Consider the following 17,263-nt stretch of genomic DNA (forward strand, 5'->3'; position numbering starts at 1 on the left):
GAGAAGTAGACTCAGCAGGTCAGAGACTCATCATGCCTGTCACCAGATGTAGTGAACTCTGCTTTTCTGCCCCTCCTCTGGTTGACAGTGCCTTGACTTTCCCTTGGGGAGCACTATGACATCACTGTTGTTTTTTGTGGTCCAGGCAGGTTTGTCCCTCTCTCAACCCACCCATTCTGAGCTCTACAATGGCTTATATAGTTCAGGCCTGGCCCATCATATAGAGTATTCACCAGGCAACTGTGTTTGCTTTAGAGATAAGCACATAGACCTAACTGGTCCAAATATAGCAAACACCTCATTTTTACTGACACCCTAGAAAGAACTTCAAATGAAAACCACTGAGGTTTTCCAAAGTGGCAGTCTGGAGCTGTGGGTGGCTGCCTTGAAACATGAGAGGAGAGGTGCCTGTGAATGAATTGAATGCAGAGGAAAGTGGAGCCAAGAGATCAGGACAGATTTTTTGATGATACTGTCTGACCCACCTGGATCCAGCCATTCCTGAATGTCATTTTTTTTTTTTCAACTTTTCACCTACAAGAGTTACCAGTTTCCTTGGATGTCATTTTTCATTTTGTTATCGTTTTTTTTTCTTAAGTTGGTATGATGTCCACTTCTGTCCTTAGTAACCTAGTTAATTAATACAGCACACTTCTACCCCGTGGACAAAGAAGCACATGGAAGAGCAAAATAATAGCTTTAGGTAAGTAAGAAGGTCACGCCCACGTTCCCCTGAGGTGTGCGTCCCCCAAAGAGGGCCATGGGGAAGCCTTCCCAGAGGAACCCCTAGAGCTGGTTCCCCACCCCAAACACAGCCAGATGCACCCATGCACCCCAAGAGTGACAGACACAGGGACAGTCTTTGTAGTCCTCTCAGCCCGACAGGGGTGGCATAAAACAGAAACTTCTCCCTTTCTCCTCCCTATCAGCAAGCAGGCCATTCATTTCATCTTTTTTCTGTAAAATCAAGGACAATTCAAGAAAGACGTTTGGAAAAAAAAAAAAAAAAAGGAACATTCAGACAAATCCAAAACGTGGTGCATTCTACAAACACTGCTGCCAGGTCAATGTTGCTGTTCTATTTAAAGAAATGAAAGAGATGTGACAACCAAGTGCAATGAGGGGACATTAGCAAAAAGATAACAGTGCAGCCTAATATACAGTCCATTGTCAAACTTGGGGACATCTGGAGGCATCTGGATATAAACTATATATTAGGTTATATTATTAAATTAGTATGAATTTTTTTGGCAAAACTGGGAATCAAACCCAAGGTCACACAGGTTAGGCAAGCACTTCACTGCTGAGATCTACACCAAGCCCATTAATTTTTAAAAATGTGATAACAGTAATGCAATTATGTCTGACAAGGACATTATTTTGAGGACACCCACTGAAATATATAAGTGTGACACGTCATGGTGACCATATCTTACTTTATCTAACTACCATTCTACAGAGAAAGTGAGAATGGACCAAGCACAGTGGCACCGGTCTGTAATCCCAGCAATTTGGGAGGCTCAGGGAGAAGGATCTCAAGTTCAAAGCCAGCCTCAGTGGCTTATCAAGACCCTGTCTCAAATTTAAAACGACCAGGAATGAGTGGACACTTAGGATAAAATGGGAAACCTGGTGATTCTAGGTAAACCCAGGTGACCCTAGGTGAACACTATTCTTCTAAGATTTGTACAGATGGGTAATTTTCAAAACAAACAAAAAAAAATAATTTAAAACCCATTATCCTTACCTATACCTGCTTCCAACTCTGCACACGCATGTACCCGTGCAGGACCACACATGTACACACACATTCTGCAAAATAGCAGATGTCTAGTCAAAGAACACTGGGCCAGGAGTCAGCAGAACCAGCTCCTTCCTAGCCCAGACATGTCCTCTTCATCATCAGTAAGTATGTCCCTTTCCTAGTCTGTCTTCTTAGTTGGAGAATGTGGGCTGCTATTCCAGCTCCTATAAACACGTACCAGATGTGATGTGTAGGTTTGGATAGATGAGGAAGGATTTAGTGGAACAGGAAGGGGTTAAGAATAGAAGGTAGAAGCCTAAAACAGATGGTCCTCTCTATCTTAAGGTTCTTTCTCGGGGGAGGGGAGGTGGTGCAAGTAACAGAAACTCTCTCTAAGGTCAACCCCCCTCCCACCCAACTGCCTGATTTTAGGCCTCTCAGGAACCCAGTCCCTACAACTTGACCCTGAGCTTGAGATTGATAGGCAACACCCCTGGACTAGCCAAGTGAGAACCGGCTGGCTCCTTTCCATCAGCAAAGGAAATGCATTTGGGCTGCAAACCGTGGCTTCCCCAAGGGGCCCTGAGAACAGAACTTGTGTTAAGTGTGTTATTTGCATGTACCAATATGCCACAGTGAAACCCATTGTTCTGTAATATTAAAAATGCATTAATAAAAAATAAAAATGAAATGAAATAGGGGTCATTAAAAAAAAAGATAAATAACCATGATCGGATAAAATGCCACCCATCTAAATTTGTCTAGGGAAGTCAGTGTCATCAGCCCAGTGTCCTCTCCAGCCCCCTCTCTGGTTGGGAGAGCTCTCTAGGGTCCCAGGTCTTCTGAAAAGGAGAAAGTAGAGGATATTCTCAGCCAGAGACCATCCTGCAAAAACCCTGGGCAGGCAGCACAAGGACTTCAGAGGCCACAGTCCATCTCACTCACAGAGGACTGTGCTTTGTTGGGCAGGGCGGGCTGCAAAGTCAGGGAAGCGCAATTCCAGAGGAGGGAAATGTACACTCTCGCCAGTGGACACAGAACTCAGAGGGCGTCTCAATGGGACTGTTAAAGCAGATAGTCACTCCCCTCTGACCCCACGATCTCCTCTCCAAGATTTAAACAGGCCCAGAGAAACACATGTGTGTAGAGACTCTGCCGCACTTGTGTGATTTAACTTTACATTTAACTAGAAACATCGTTTAGAGGAGAAAAAGACAACGAGGGTGTGATCTGTTCCCAGGCTGGACTCAGGACGGCAGTAGAAGGAATGAGGCGAGTCTCTGTATATGGCCATCCATACATAGAGATGCACATAAAACTATTTTTTTAAAAGGCTAGAAAAAATATGTACCTGGGGGCTGGGGATGTGGCTCAAGCGGTAGCGCGCTCGCCTGGCATGCATGCGGCCCGGGTTCGATCCTCAGCACCATATACAAACAAAGATGTTGTGTCCACCATAACTAAAATATAAATATTAAAATTCTCTCTCACTCTCTCTTAAAAAAAAAACCAACTAAGGGAGCCCAAGAAAATTAAAAAAAAATATGTACCAAACTTTGAACATGGCTACTCTGGGGAGTAGAGAACAGGACTAGCATTACTGAGCACAGGTGAATTTATCTTTATGGGCCTGATTCTTTTAAAGGAAAATGTATTTTTATTTTATTTACCTATTTTGGTGGTACTTGGGATCAAACCCAGGGGTACTCCATCACTGAGCCACATCCAAGCCCTTTTTATTTTATCTTGAGATAGGGTCTCACTAAGTTGCCCAGAAAGGCCTCAACCTTGCAGTCTTCCTGCCTCTGCCTCCCGAGTAGCTGGGATTACAGGGATACATGTGGCTTATTTTGTTTACTTTTTTGAGACAGGATTGCTATATATCCCAAGCTAGTTTCAAGTTCCTAGGCTCAAGCAAACCTCCTGTCTTAACCTCCCTAGTAGATGGGACTGCAGGTACACACTACCACACCTGGCCAGGAAAATGTATTTTATATGACCTGTGAAATGTAAAGTTAAATTTTTTTTTTTCTTTTTCTTTTTTGAGTACCGGGAATTGAACTCACGGAAATTCAACCACTGAGCCACATCCCCAGCTCTAATTCTATTTTATTTAGAGACAGGGTCTCACTGAGTTGTTTAATGCCTTGCTGTTGCTGAGGCTGGCTTTGAACTAGCAATCCTCCTATCTCAGCCTCCAGAGCCAGTCTAAATTTCTCAAAAGAAATCAATCTCTAAAGATAAATCCACTCAGTGTTACACTACATATTTGTTTTGTTTTATTGCAGGACTAGGAATTGAACCCAAAGCCACTCCATCACTAAACTATAGCCACAGGACTTCTTATTTTTTATTTTAAGAGAGGGTCTCAATAAATTGCTGAGGCTGGCTTCAAACTTGCAATCCTCCTGCCTCAGCATCCTGAGCTGCTGGGATATAGGTGTGCACCACCACATCCAGCCTACACAGTTATTTTTAAAAGAAGGTGGTGGGATTGGTGCCAGCAGCTCTCTAAGGACAAATATGAAAAGATCTGCAAGATATATTTATGTTCTCTGGTGAAAAAAAGCAAGATATAAAACAGTGTTGTGTAGGATATTACTTTGTATGTAAGAAAAGGAGATAAGAATATATGTCATATTTTTTACAAATAAAGAAGCACTGGAAAAAACTTCATAAGACTTAAGAAGGTAGGGACAGGGTGCATTGGAGTAGACGCAAATCTTTCTATATCTATTCACCATATCTATTTTTATGTCATTTTGGTTTTTGAGCCATGTAAATATATTGACTATTCAATTTAAACTGTAAATAAATAAATACCACCATTTAGAAGAATGACCACAGAGAGCACTGTGGAAACATTTTGCAATAGTTCTAAAAGAAGTCCATGTCCTTTGGGCCGGTTATCACAATCTCCACATATATCCTCAAGGAAATAAATTCATGCAAGAAGCTACATGCACCACAGAGTCCTCCTAATCCCACTTCAGTCTGGGGCAAAGGCCAGGAATCTTGAGTTTTAACAAATCCCTCACAAGGCCCACTTCAAAACCCACTGGCTTATGTCAATGCAAAGGTGCAAGTAGCTTCTGTAGTAGGGAGAGATCAATTATAAGAGCTTATAATTCACTTTTCTTTTTTGTGGTACTGGGAATTAAACTCAGGGGTGCTCTACCACTAAGCTACATCCCCAGCCCTTTTTAAAACTCTGTCTTGAGACAGGGTTTTGCTAAGTTTCCCAGACTGACCTAGAACTTGCAGTCCTCCTGCCTTAACTTCCCGAGTAGCTGGGAGTAAAGAAGGGCTCCACCACACCCGGGGATAGTTCATATTTCTCATGAAAAACTTAACAATTGTGTTAAGTTATCTTTGCAGTGAGCAGAGCCCTGGTTCTGGCCAATTCAGTCTCCACTGACAATTCAGAGTGCAAGTGTAGTACAGCCCATGCACACAGACCTGAGTTCAAACCCACACACATACACACACAGAGAAACATATATACATGTATGTGTATGGGCATCTGGGGTTGAGATGCACATAAAATTATGTATATATGTTTGTGAGTGTGTGTATGAGTGTGTGTGTGTGTGTATTCAAAGTTCATGAGGTAATAGGGCAAAATTTTTTTTTTATTTTTGACAACTAAAACATATTATTGTCCACAGTGAGCTCTTTTGCTGTTTTATGCCATCTTTTTTGCTGTCTAGTTCTCCCTTCTCTATTTAAGCCATCGTTGCCACCAATATGGACAACCAGCAGCTAGGGCTGCTTGCTGGAGGTACTGACGGTGAGCTGGCCACGACACTGGGAGGTGGGCAGGGTCTTGCAGTGAGGGTCCTAGGAACATTGTCTGCTGACAGGGGTAAGTACATAGCCCCAGGCTTTTGCTGGAGAACTGAAGCCACAGGAAGGCAGGTCAGGCACTGAGATGACACTGATCCCTTCCTCACTTGCCTAGTATGTGAGAGGTCCTGGGTTCAATCCCCAGCACCACACACATACACACACACACACACACAAAAAAAAAAAAAAAAAAAAAACCAACGACAAAACCAGTCCCTTCTTCACCTGCCTAGGGAGGGAGGGAGGGAGGGAAGGAGGGAAAGAAACTGAAAGCAAGACCCAGTGGGGAAAGTAGAAAAGTCAGTGCACCATGACGTGGTCTTCTGCCCCTGCCAGGGCTTTCATACTTGTCACTCCCCAGAATGTGGAGCAGGCTAGGATGAACCCAGGCCATTACAAACCTGAGGTCAAGACACCTACTATAGTCCCAGCAGCCCTCCTGGCCAGGCCCAAGAGCAAGTAGTCCTGGGACAACATTGCCACCTGCTGGCACCGGGGAGAACTGTCGGTGTTCCCAGCTACCCTCCACCAGGGCAGCCTTCTGCCTCATTTTCCTTTATACCTGCCAGGCCTGTTTCCACCCCAGGGCCTTTTACATGCTGTTCCCACTGCCTGAAATGCTCTTCCCCCAGACATCCTCCCAGCTGGCTCCTTCTCTTCCCTCTAGTCCCCTCCAAAGTCACTTCTGTGATATCCTTGACCACCCCTCCTCTTAAATTCACTATTCTTTTCCCTTCCCAGGGCTGGACTTGATCTGAAACCCTCTAGACTCTGTATTCTGTTCCTGTATACTTTGCACCACTAGAAAGTACCACGAAGCCCAGTACTAGAAAGCCCAGAGGGTCTGAGTCATCCACTTCCGCACCACGTGCTCTGGCAACGAGTCTTGTTGAATGAATGGTTCCATCATAGTCATCCAGATGAGCTCTCCTGAGATCAAGGACCCAACTACAGACTCCACAGAGACAACCCACAGCTCCTCAAACGCACACATTCAAGGCCAAGGAATGGCCTTTGTATGACTTTTTGTATGTTTCCCTTTGTATGACCCCTGAGCCTAAAACCCCAGTCTCCATGGGATTCCTCCTTCCACACTCCAAGTGGACCACACAGCTCTGAGGATCCCACCTTCACGTAGCCCTAGCCCGTCTGCAGCCCAGTCCACCAGCATTGCAATGGCATCCTCGTCTCCTTGATCCATCCCCAGGGCTCCTGCAGCTGCTTTTCCAAATCACCAAGGAGACAGGTGGCTCTCCATCCCACTCTTCCCCAGCACCACACACACACACACACACACACACACACACACACACACACACGCCGCCCCACCCCGCCCAGCAGCCTCTGTGCTGTTTTCTGCCACATCCTTCCATCCGTTTCCAGAGCCTGGCTTGCTATTTCTCAAACAGCTCCATACACTTCCCCACCCAAGCCTTTGCCCTTCCTGTGCCCTCAGTCTAGAATGCCCCCCTGAAGCCCTGTCCTCCTAGGGGATTCCCTTTTAACTTTCCATGCCACCTTCTCCAGGAAGCCTCCCTGATTCCACCAGGAATTCCCTGCTCCTCCCATGTCTCTAAGGGCCTCGCTTCATACATTGTGATTAATTGCTAAATGTCTGTCTCCTGCATGGATTTCTTGAATGCCAGGACCAGACCCCAGTCACACCTGACCACTCTCTGCCTTCGATAGCAGCAACAATCATAGCACTAAATCTGTGCCAAGGACTGTGCCAAGCGCATTTCGTGTGTGAGCTCATTTAATTCTCAAATATTTCTATGCAGTAGGGACTCACAATCTTCAATTTCCAGATGGAGAAACAGGCTCAGAAAGATTCAGGGCTTTGCCCCCAGGTAACCTCCATAGTGAGTGACAGATCCAGGATTCAACAAAGGGATCCCGGCACCTCAAAGAGCACTGGCTTCAAGTAGGTGCTCAATGAATATTCATTAGATAAATACACAGTTTCATTTCTCCTGCCTCCAATTTCAGCGATGACAGCTCAAAGACCTGAGCACCGGTGTCCTTGTTTTCTCTGTTCCAGTTCTGACCCACTTAAAGCCAAGTTTCTTCTGCCTTCTTCTCCCTCCTCCTATTCCAACTGTGAGCCAAGATGACCCTGCTCTGACAGTTGGGAAAAAATGCTATCAATAAGCCCATGTTGAAGAAGAAAGGCGGCATGAGAAATTTTTTAGGTGAGACTGGACACTCTACAAGGCATCCCTCAAAGACCCCAAGTGTTCCCTGTCGAATCAACACGAGCATCTCCACCTTCCTCCTCCTGCTCCTCTTCTTTCTCTCTGGCCAAGTCTGCTTATTTCTGCTCAGCCAAGAAAATTCCCATATGAGACACTACTTCCCATTCCATGTTGTTGTTTGCGCATTCTGTTTAGTCAGTCATTTCTCCACAATTGGTTTTGGCTCTCTTTCCAACTGCCTGATGGGTTACAGGACCATTTAGGCAGAGGTCCACCTCTTTTGATTCAATGAGAACGTGAGCCTGTGAGTCCTGGACAGCTATCCCAGAGAGAAAGGTACAGGGCAGAGCCCCTGAGAAGGAGCAGATGGCCCACAATATTCTGTATGCCCCGGGGCCCCCTCTACCACAGAGACCATAGCATAGACTCAATACTTGCTGTGCACTAAGAATGGATTGTGAGATGCCAACCGAACAATAAAAGCAAAATGATTCTCAAATGAATTAGAGTCCTTCTCAGACACTTACAAATTTCCTTCTCAGACACTTACAAATTTCCTCAGCCTACACCGTGCAGGCCGAGTACTAATATTGCTGGGGCTCCCCTGAAGAGACCGAGACCCAGTTCACTCCAAGCAAATAGGCCCCAGGACAGGAGACCAAAACCACATAAGACACAGACATACAGCTCTCTGAACACAGTCCTCCCAGTCTCTGTACTGCAAACTAACCTGGTCCAAGAGAAAGTGGTAGAACCTCCAACCCGCGGGTTGATAGGGCTTCAAGAATAGCACTTAGAAGTCCTGGGTTCTGAGCGTTTCATACTCTATCAGTAGATTTTTCTTCCATACATCTGTGCCTCACACCCCTGGGGAGCAGCAACCATGACTCTCTTGGTTTTACTCCCTTTTTGTGCCCCTCTCCCAGCATCATCCGGCCTCAGAGGGACCAGCAGCCTCAACACGTCTGGGAAATGTGGAGCAGCAGTCAGGCCTTCACACCTGAAATGGTGTGTCTGAGCAAGGTGACGTGGCTCCACTGTATGGAGTGCGAGGAAGAAGCCTGGGAGGCGAACGGCCTGGGGAACTCCGACACCATCTCCTACCAGCATGGAACCGAACCTTGGTTTCTTCCATCTTAAAATGGGAGGAGTAAGAGGAGGCACAGCAAGTACTGGGGAACTGCAGCTTTATGTTGCTGTTATGATGGATGTGGCATGTCTGTGCCTTTTGGGGACCGTGTTTATGAGAGAAGATGTCAGAGTGTGTGTGTGTGTGTGTGTGTGTGTGTGTGTGTGTGTGTACTTGCATTCAGATGTGACCTTGTGTGGTCACATCTGAATGCAAGTACCTGAGTGCATGTCTGAGTCAGAAGGTGTCTGCAGGAGATGTTAGAGCCCACAACATGTTACACTTGAAATGGATGTCACGCTGAAGGTGATAGTTTTCCCTGTCCCTGGCCTCAGGCCTGAGGAGGCAGGGAGCTGTATGTGAGTTCCCAGCTGCCAGATGCCAGCTTGAAGCCACTTCCTTGGCGCCACCTAGTGGTACTGAATCTGCGCAGCTCAGACACTTTGCCTTGGGGGTCTAGAAGCACTTCTGCAGCAGGTGACGCTCACAGACTGGGTAGGACATCTGGGCTTGTCCAGCCCTTGGAAGACCTCCAGGAGTGTCTGGTTTTCAGTCTAAACCAATGCTGTCCTATGGAACTTTCTGTGATGACAGAAATATTCTGGAATATTCTGTATCTGTGCTGTCCAATACAGTAGCCATTAGCCACAATGTGACTACTGAGCACTTGAAATGTGACCAGTGCAACTGAGAAACTGAATTTCTAATTATACTTAAGTAATTTAAATTAAAATTGCTAGACAAATCCAGTGGCTGATGCTGCATTGGGGGAATTGTTTTGTTTGTTGAACCCAGGAATACTCTATCACTGATCTACATTCCCAGTTCTTAGCCTCCCACCCCCACCCCAAAACAGGGTCTCACTAAGTTACTGAAGCTGGCCTTGAACTTGCAAACCTCCTTCCTCTGCCTCCTAAAATGCTGGGATTACAGGTGTGGGCCACCACACCCAACTTGTCTAGAGCACTGTTTGAGTCCTGAGCCCCAGTTATGCCTCAAACCAGATGGACCAACCCTTAGACCTCCCAGCCACAGAAACCAAAATACCCTCATTTTACTCAGACTGGTTTGAACTGGGTTCTGGACACTTCCACAGTCTGGATCAATCAGACCATGATAGTTCAGATCCTCTTCTAGGGCATATGAATACAAAATGCAATAAAAGAAGGCAGTAAGCAGCAATGGACACCTGCTACTGAGAGACAAGAGGGACCAGGCCACTGGAGTTGTCACCATATCCCAGGCACTGAGCTGATTTCCCGGATGCTGTACACCCCAACCCTGAAAGAGTAGGGACGCAGCATGACTGAAGGTTATCAAGGACATCTCTGTGCCTCCTTCCTATAGCACAAGCCCAGATATAGAGACAGAAAAACTGCTCACTTCCCAGATTACCAGTTGTATGACATTAAGTAAGTGACAACCTCTGTAAGCCATATTTTCCTCATCTGTAAAATAGGAGTTGGGGCAAATATCTCATAAGGATACAGTGAGGATCAAGAGGGAGCAGATGAAAGCATTTCACACCCCTCAGTGGCACAGAGTAAGCAATGTGTGTTGGCTGAAATTATTATTAGACCAAGATTTTACAATCTGAAAAAAAAATCCTGATTAAAGGAATAATTATCTGGGTCACCCAGATGCCAGGCTGGAGAATACTTGCTTCCTCCCTTGTCTCCAAGTCTAGGCAGGCTCCACATTTTGCAAGTTCTTCCTGTAGCATCTTGTAGCCATCTGCTTTTCCACCCTAGGCCAGAAACCACCTTCGTCTCTCTCCTGGGCAGCTACTGGCCCACATCCCTCTGTGTCTAATAGAGATCCACTGGGTTCCCCCTGCAGCCCCAGGGACCTTCCTTGGAAGTTCAGCTGGAGTCCCTCCACACCTTTACTCAAAACCTCCAAATATCTCCCCATAGCTCAACAAATAAAACAGCACTCTGAGCCAAAGCCTCAAGGCCCACTACCAGAGGGGACCCAATTCCTCACTCTTCCCAGATCCAGCCTTACTCTGTTTCCTGAGAACACCTTGTTCTTTTCACCTCTCTGATCTTGTAAAAATTCAACAATTGACCAATGGAATCAAACAGAAACCCAAAAATACACCTTAGAATATATAAATATGCAGCAGGGAAAATGGAAAAATTTGTTGAAGTCTATTACTGGAACAAATGGATGATTAGTTGGAAAAAACCAAAATTATAATTTGATCTCTCATCTTAACTCAAAGTAAATTTCAGGTGGATTAAACAAGGAAACATAAAAAAAATCAAATTGTTAAGGGAAAATAAAACACATAGGCAATCATTAACTTTCTGGATAGGGAACTCTTTCAAGTATAAAAGTAATTTTAAAAAAGTAACAAATGAAAAGATCAATATATTTTACTATCTATAATTTTAAAACTTTAACACTAAAAAAAACAGTCAATCTAATGGGCAAAGAGCAAACTGAGAAAATTATTGGGACAAAATATGAACAACAAAAGGCTAACAGAAATTGGGTGTGATGGTGCAGGCCTGTACTAACAGCAACTCAGGAGGCTGAGGCAAGAGGATCACAAGTTTAAGGCCAGCCACAGCAACTTAGTGAGACTGTATTGCAAAACAACAAATAAAAAGGTCTGAGACCATAGCTCAGTGGTAGAGTGCCCCTGGGTTGAATTCCCAGAACATCCACCCCAAAACAAAACAAAACAAAATAACCTGTAATATTTTAAGACAAGAACTCTAAGGAATCAATAAGAAAAAGATGAACACCCCCAACAGAAAAATGAGTAAGAGTAAACAAGACATATTTTCTTAAAAAAAAAAAAAGAAAGAAAGAAGACATTTTCTTTAAACAAGTGACAACTCTGTAAGCTGTATTGAGCTAAGAGTATAGCTCAATGGTAGAGCATTTGCCTACCATGTGCAAGGTCCTGAGTTGGATCACTAGCACTGGAAAAAAGGAAAGGAAGGAAGGAAAGAAGAAAAGAAAAGAAACAGAAAAAAAAAAGAGGAAAGAAAGAAAATTAAAATATTTACCTTAAATGGTAGCTAGCCAAAAGAAATAATCAAAGACACTTAGAAAGGTTTATATTCAAGGGTTTTTGCAGCATTAATTGTTAATAGTTAGAAATTGAAAATAACCTTAATATCTAAAAATAAAGCAATGGATAAATAAATTATGGAGCATCATAAGGATAGGTTGGTATGTGACATTTTAAATCACGTTTTTAAAGAATACTTAACACTGAAAAGTGTCATTATGTAATAAATTTTTAAAGGAAATTAAAAACATAAAAGACTGTAAAGAAACATTAAAATGAAAACTTGAGGTGGTGGGTCATAAGTTATTTTTATTTTTTTATCCTAATATTTGTACATATTTTCTAAGTCTTCTAAAATGAGCATGTACTATTTTTATAAACAGGAAAAAAAGTGCTAATTTTAAAAAGGGAAAAAAAGACTGTACCAGTATGGGGAAATCTTGTGATCCAGCTCGGGGGTGGGGAGGAAAAAAGGGAGAATATAAGAACATCCCCCCGCCCCAGGCCCTGGGAAGAGGAACTAAAAGGAGGCACAGACTGTGATCTGATAGTTGGGCCAGGGCCATTTTAATTCATTTATTCAAAATTATATTAATGTTTGTAGAACAAATAAAACAAAAAGTGCTCTTGTCAGTCCAAATGATGTGAACATTAAATATTGGTGAGGGGCAGGAGATGTAGCTCAGTGATGGAGGGAGGGCTTGTGTAGCACGAGGGAGGCCCAGGGTTCAATCCCCAGCACCACCGAGGAAAGGAAAGAACAGGAAGGGAAGGAAATCTCAGTGAGGATGTAGGGCATAAGACTCTCATGGAGCCCTCGTGGACCCCTTAGGAGAACTGTGAGTGGTAAAATCCCTCCTGGGGACAATCTGCCAACATCTCATAAACCTGCAACCCAGCTGCCTCATTCCTGGGTCCTTCCCTGGGAGATCTCTCACCAATGCACAGAGTTCAAGTGGGGACAGTCACCTTGGCACTGTTTGCCACATCAGGAAACGACACAACCTAAGATCCAGAAATACAAGTACAATAAGGAATACCAAAAAGGGATATGTTTGTAAAAAAATAAGCATTACATGGAAATTCTAAAAAAAAAAAAAAAAAAAAAAGGAATCCAGCCAGATGTAGTGGTGCAGTCTTATAATTTCAGTGGCTCTGGAGGCTGAGATAGGAGGATTGCGAGTTCAAAGCTAGCCTCAGCAAAAGCAAAGCGCTAAGCAATTCACTGAGACCCTGTTTTAAATAAAATACAAAATAGGTCTGGGGATGTGGGTCAGTGGTTGAGTGCCCCTGAGTTTCTTCCCCGGTACCAAAAATAAAAAGAAGGAATATAGATAGAGTCCAAAAAGCAGGTAGGCAGGCACAAATGCAGAACTCCAATGGAAACGGCAGCTGTCACGTCTGGTACACATGGCATCCCTCCACTGGTCTAAGCACTGGGCATATGTAAGTGCACTTAATCCCCCAAGTAACCCGAGAAGCTCGTTTTGCATTTTATTACTAGTTCCATTTTTAACAAAAGAAACTGAGACAGAGAGAGATTGAGTAACCTGGCCAAAGTCATAAAGCCAGTAAGTGGCAGAACCAAGGTCTGAATCCAGGCAGTCTTGTGTCAGAACCTCATATCAAACATATTCAAAAGAAGATGTCATGCATGTAAATTCTTAATATAGTCAACCCTTGGTCTCTATCAGAGATCGGTTCCAGGACCCCACACAAATATCAAAGTCCACAGACACTCAAGCCTGTGCTCAGATAAGAGGGCGTAGTATTTGCATACAACCCATGCACATTCTCCCATAGAGTGCAAATCATCTCTAGATGACTGGCAATGCCTCATCCAATGTAAACCCTAGGCAAATAGTTGTTAAACTGTATCATTTAGGGAATCATCACAAAAGGATTATTCTGTACATATTCAGTACAGAAACAATTCTAAAAATATTTTCAATCTCAGTTTGGTTGAATACATAGATTTGGAACCCAAGGATGAGTGGGTCAACTGCACACACAAAAAAACTAACTACACAGTGTTTTCTAGATACTGTGGATATGAACATCAGAAAAACACCAACTGAGAGAAAACACAGCAAATTGTTTGGTTTTCCTCATAGTATTCACCTCTGTGGGTGGAAGAGACAGAATTGGGCCAAAAAGAAGAGAGACTACAGGCACTTAACTTTATCTGTGATGGTGTTTTCCTTTAATTTAGCAAAAGTTATACACAGTCTTACCATATGTGTCATCCTTAGAGAAAAGGATGACAGCAAAACACCAAGTCCCTGAAGTGCCCCCTGCACTCCCAAGAACCTAGCCAAGTTAAGGGAACAACAAAAGCGAGTCTGGGCCAAGAACATCCAGATAAATATCTCAAAGGACACTGACCTTCCCCAGCATGTGCTGGGAATTAAGGCAAGTCAGTGTTATCTGTAGGAAGCTACTTTCTTGAATGCATGACAAGTTCTTTGGGATGCTGGTCAAACAATGGGATGAAACAAGCTAAGCTGATGATGTCCCTGCTGCTGAACCTAACTTATGAAAGTCCCCTCCCTATGTTGACCAGTGCAGACCAGATCACCGTGGAGAGGGTAAGTGCTCATCCAATCAGCCACCACCAGACAAAGCATCATGAGGGAAAGAGGCACTACTTTCTAGTGAAGCATAAGAGGTACTGTGAGAAACAGGTGCTACTGGTCCAACATGGAGCGTTCCCATATTTCCCAATAAACCTTATGTCTCATATCCCATCTCCAGGCATCTTCTTTGGTCTCTCTGCAACCTATCCCACTGCCCTATCACAACTGGGCTATGGACAGTACACCATACAATCCAGTAATTCCACTCCTAACAAAAGCAGGGAGCCAAACAGATATTTGCATGCTAGTATTCATAACAGCATTATTCACAAAAGCCAAAAAGTGGAAACAACCCAAGTGTCCATTGACAGGTGATTAGATAAACAAAATGTGGTACAGATATAAAGTTGAATATTATTCAGCCTTGAAAAGGAAGGAAATTGTGACACATGCTGCAAAATAAATAAATCTGAAAACATTGTACTAAATGAAATAAGCCAGACACCAAAGTACCAAAAAAAAAAAATGCACGATTTCACTTATATGAGGTTTGCAGAGTAGTCACATTCACAGAGGCAGACAGCAGAATGGTGGTTGCAGGACAGGAAGGAAGAGAAATGGAGAGTCAGTGTTTGATGGGCACAGTTTCTGTTTGGGGTGATGAAAGGTTCTAGATATGAACAGTAGTGATGGCTGAACAACAATGAGACTGTACTTAATGCCAATGACCATTAAAAATGGTTAAGGTGATGAATTTTCTATTATGTATATTTTATCATAATAAAAACAATTAGTGGAAATGAGAAAAACTACTGACAACTGTCAGTGGTTCAGCGGTCAAGCACTGGTCTGGCATGAGGGAAGGCCTCAGAGTTCTATGCCTTGAACCTCAGGAAAAAAATAAATAATCCCGGGTGAAGTGGCACACACCTGTAATCCCAGTGACTTGGTAGGCTAAGGCAGAGGATCAGAAGTTCAACATCAGCCTCAGCAACTTAGCAAGACCCTGTCTCAAAGTAAAACTAAAAATGGCTGGGGATGTATCGCAGTAGTAGAGCATCCTTGGGTTTGATGGGGGGGGGGCGCAGGGGGGAAGGAAAAAGAAAAGAAAATGTTAGCAACTATAAATTCTGGATCTGAAGTTTGTCATGTCATTATCTTTTAAAAAGGGGAAAAGAAAGAAAGAAAGAGGCTTCATGTGATGAGGATGTGGGAACGAGTTCCCCAGCAGGCAGCATAGGATGCCCCTGGAAGCTAGCTCTGGTTTCTCCATCTCTTCCCTCCTCCTCCTGTTTTTACTGTAAGGTGGTTGCTATAGAAACAAGGGGGCACCTTGGGCTCCCAGAGCTCCGCCCAGGTGCTGCTAACTCCAGAATAATGTCAGCACGTGAATAAAAGAAAAGTCCCATTGGTCCGGGCCCGGCGTACACACAGGTCTGCCCCCGTGACCCCATCTACCCAGTGACTGTGTATGTCCCCTACGCACACCTCCATCCTCAGCAGGTAGGTTCAGATCTGGGTGCACATCGGTTCAGTTTACCCCCATGGGTATAGGTGGGTGCGCCTGCAGGCATGTGGGCACGTCACATGGTTATGTGTGTTCAGTGATCGCACAGCCCAAATCCATTATTAATAATATCAGAACTATTAAGGCCAGGAGTATTTGTCAAGCATGTACTAAGCCCTGTGCTCCATGTTCCACAGCAACAGTGTACATATACAGGCATTAAGATTATCCCTAGGTAAAGAAAATAGGCACGAAAATAGGCTTGCAGAAGGTCACCCAGGGGCCGCGAGCCTAACCGCTGAATCTGCATGGTGGGGAAGAGTGCTTTAAATGGACGATTTTCCCACAAAGCTGCAACCAGACTGCATCGTCAGCTCCACCTCTGGCCCTGACAGCTCAGGTTTCCTGGACCCCACCCAGGCCTAATGAAAAAGAGTGTCCTAGGTGGGGCCCACAGAAGCTGCATTTTAACCTTTTCCCCTGGAGAGTTCTGCCGTGCCACCGGGGTAGGCAGCCACTGATCCATCCTGGGCTCCCCTGGCTGATGAGATTGAGCAGGATGGGGACCAGGCTGTACCTCCAAAATCCTAAGCCCAGAAATGGGCCCAAGAAAGTCCACAGCACAGAGCTCCTCGATTCCACACAGCATCTTCTAGCAGCAAACCACCCAAGAAAGGGCCAGTGGTTATCATCACACACCTCCCTCTTAGGGCAGGGCCCCCAAAGTCAGTTATGTGGCTTTGTGGCCTGCCAGGCACGGATTTCCGCCCACTCCACCCTCTCAGAATGAGCTGGGCTGGGGTGGAGGGTTCACACTGTGGTAACCTGCTGGTTCACAGCTCGGCTGGAGGAGACAGCCACCTCACCTGAGCCGTAAACAATGTGGGGACCTGGAAGAAATAAACAGTGTGGGAGGTCAGGCTGAGCACCCAACCAGGCTCCCACAGGCCCAGGCCACCAGGGGAGAGGGACGCAGACAGAAACCACCTGACCGCCACTCCCAGGAAGAGCTAACTGCAAGCCCTGACTTTCTGCTCCAGGAAGGGGCCACTGGGTGTGTGTGGAGGAGGCCCATCTAGGCTGGCCCTGGACAAACAGGTACGATCTCAATATGGCCTGAGGCTGATGTGGGAGAAAGAAGTAAAGGTGTTTCGTGCTGACCAGCAAGGAGGACAGTGACCTATCGCTATAGCTAAAGGTCAAGAGGAGAAACAGCTTGCAAGAAAACAAAACTAGAA

Source organism: Urocitellus parryii, chromosome 10, assembly GCF_045843805.1.
Source record: "Urocitellus parryii isolate mUroPar1 chromosome 10, mUroPar1.hap1, whole genome shotgun sequence".
In the NCBI taxonomy this organism is placed as follows: Eukaryota; Metazoa; Chordata; class Mammalia; order Rodentia; family Sciuridae; genus Urocitellus; species Urocitellus parryii.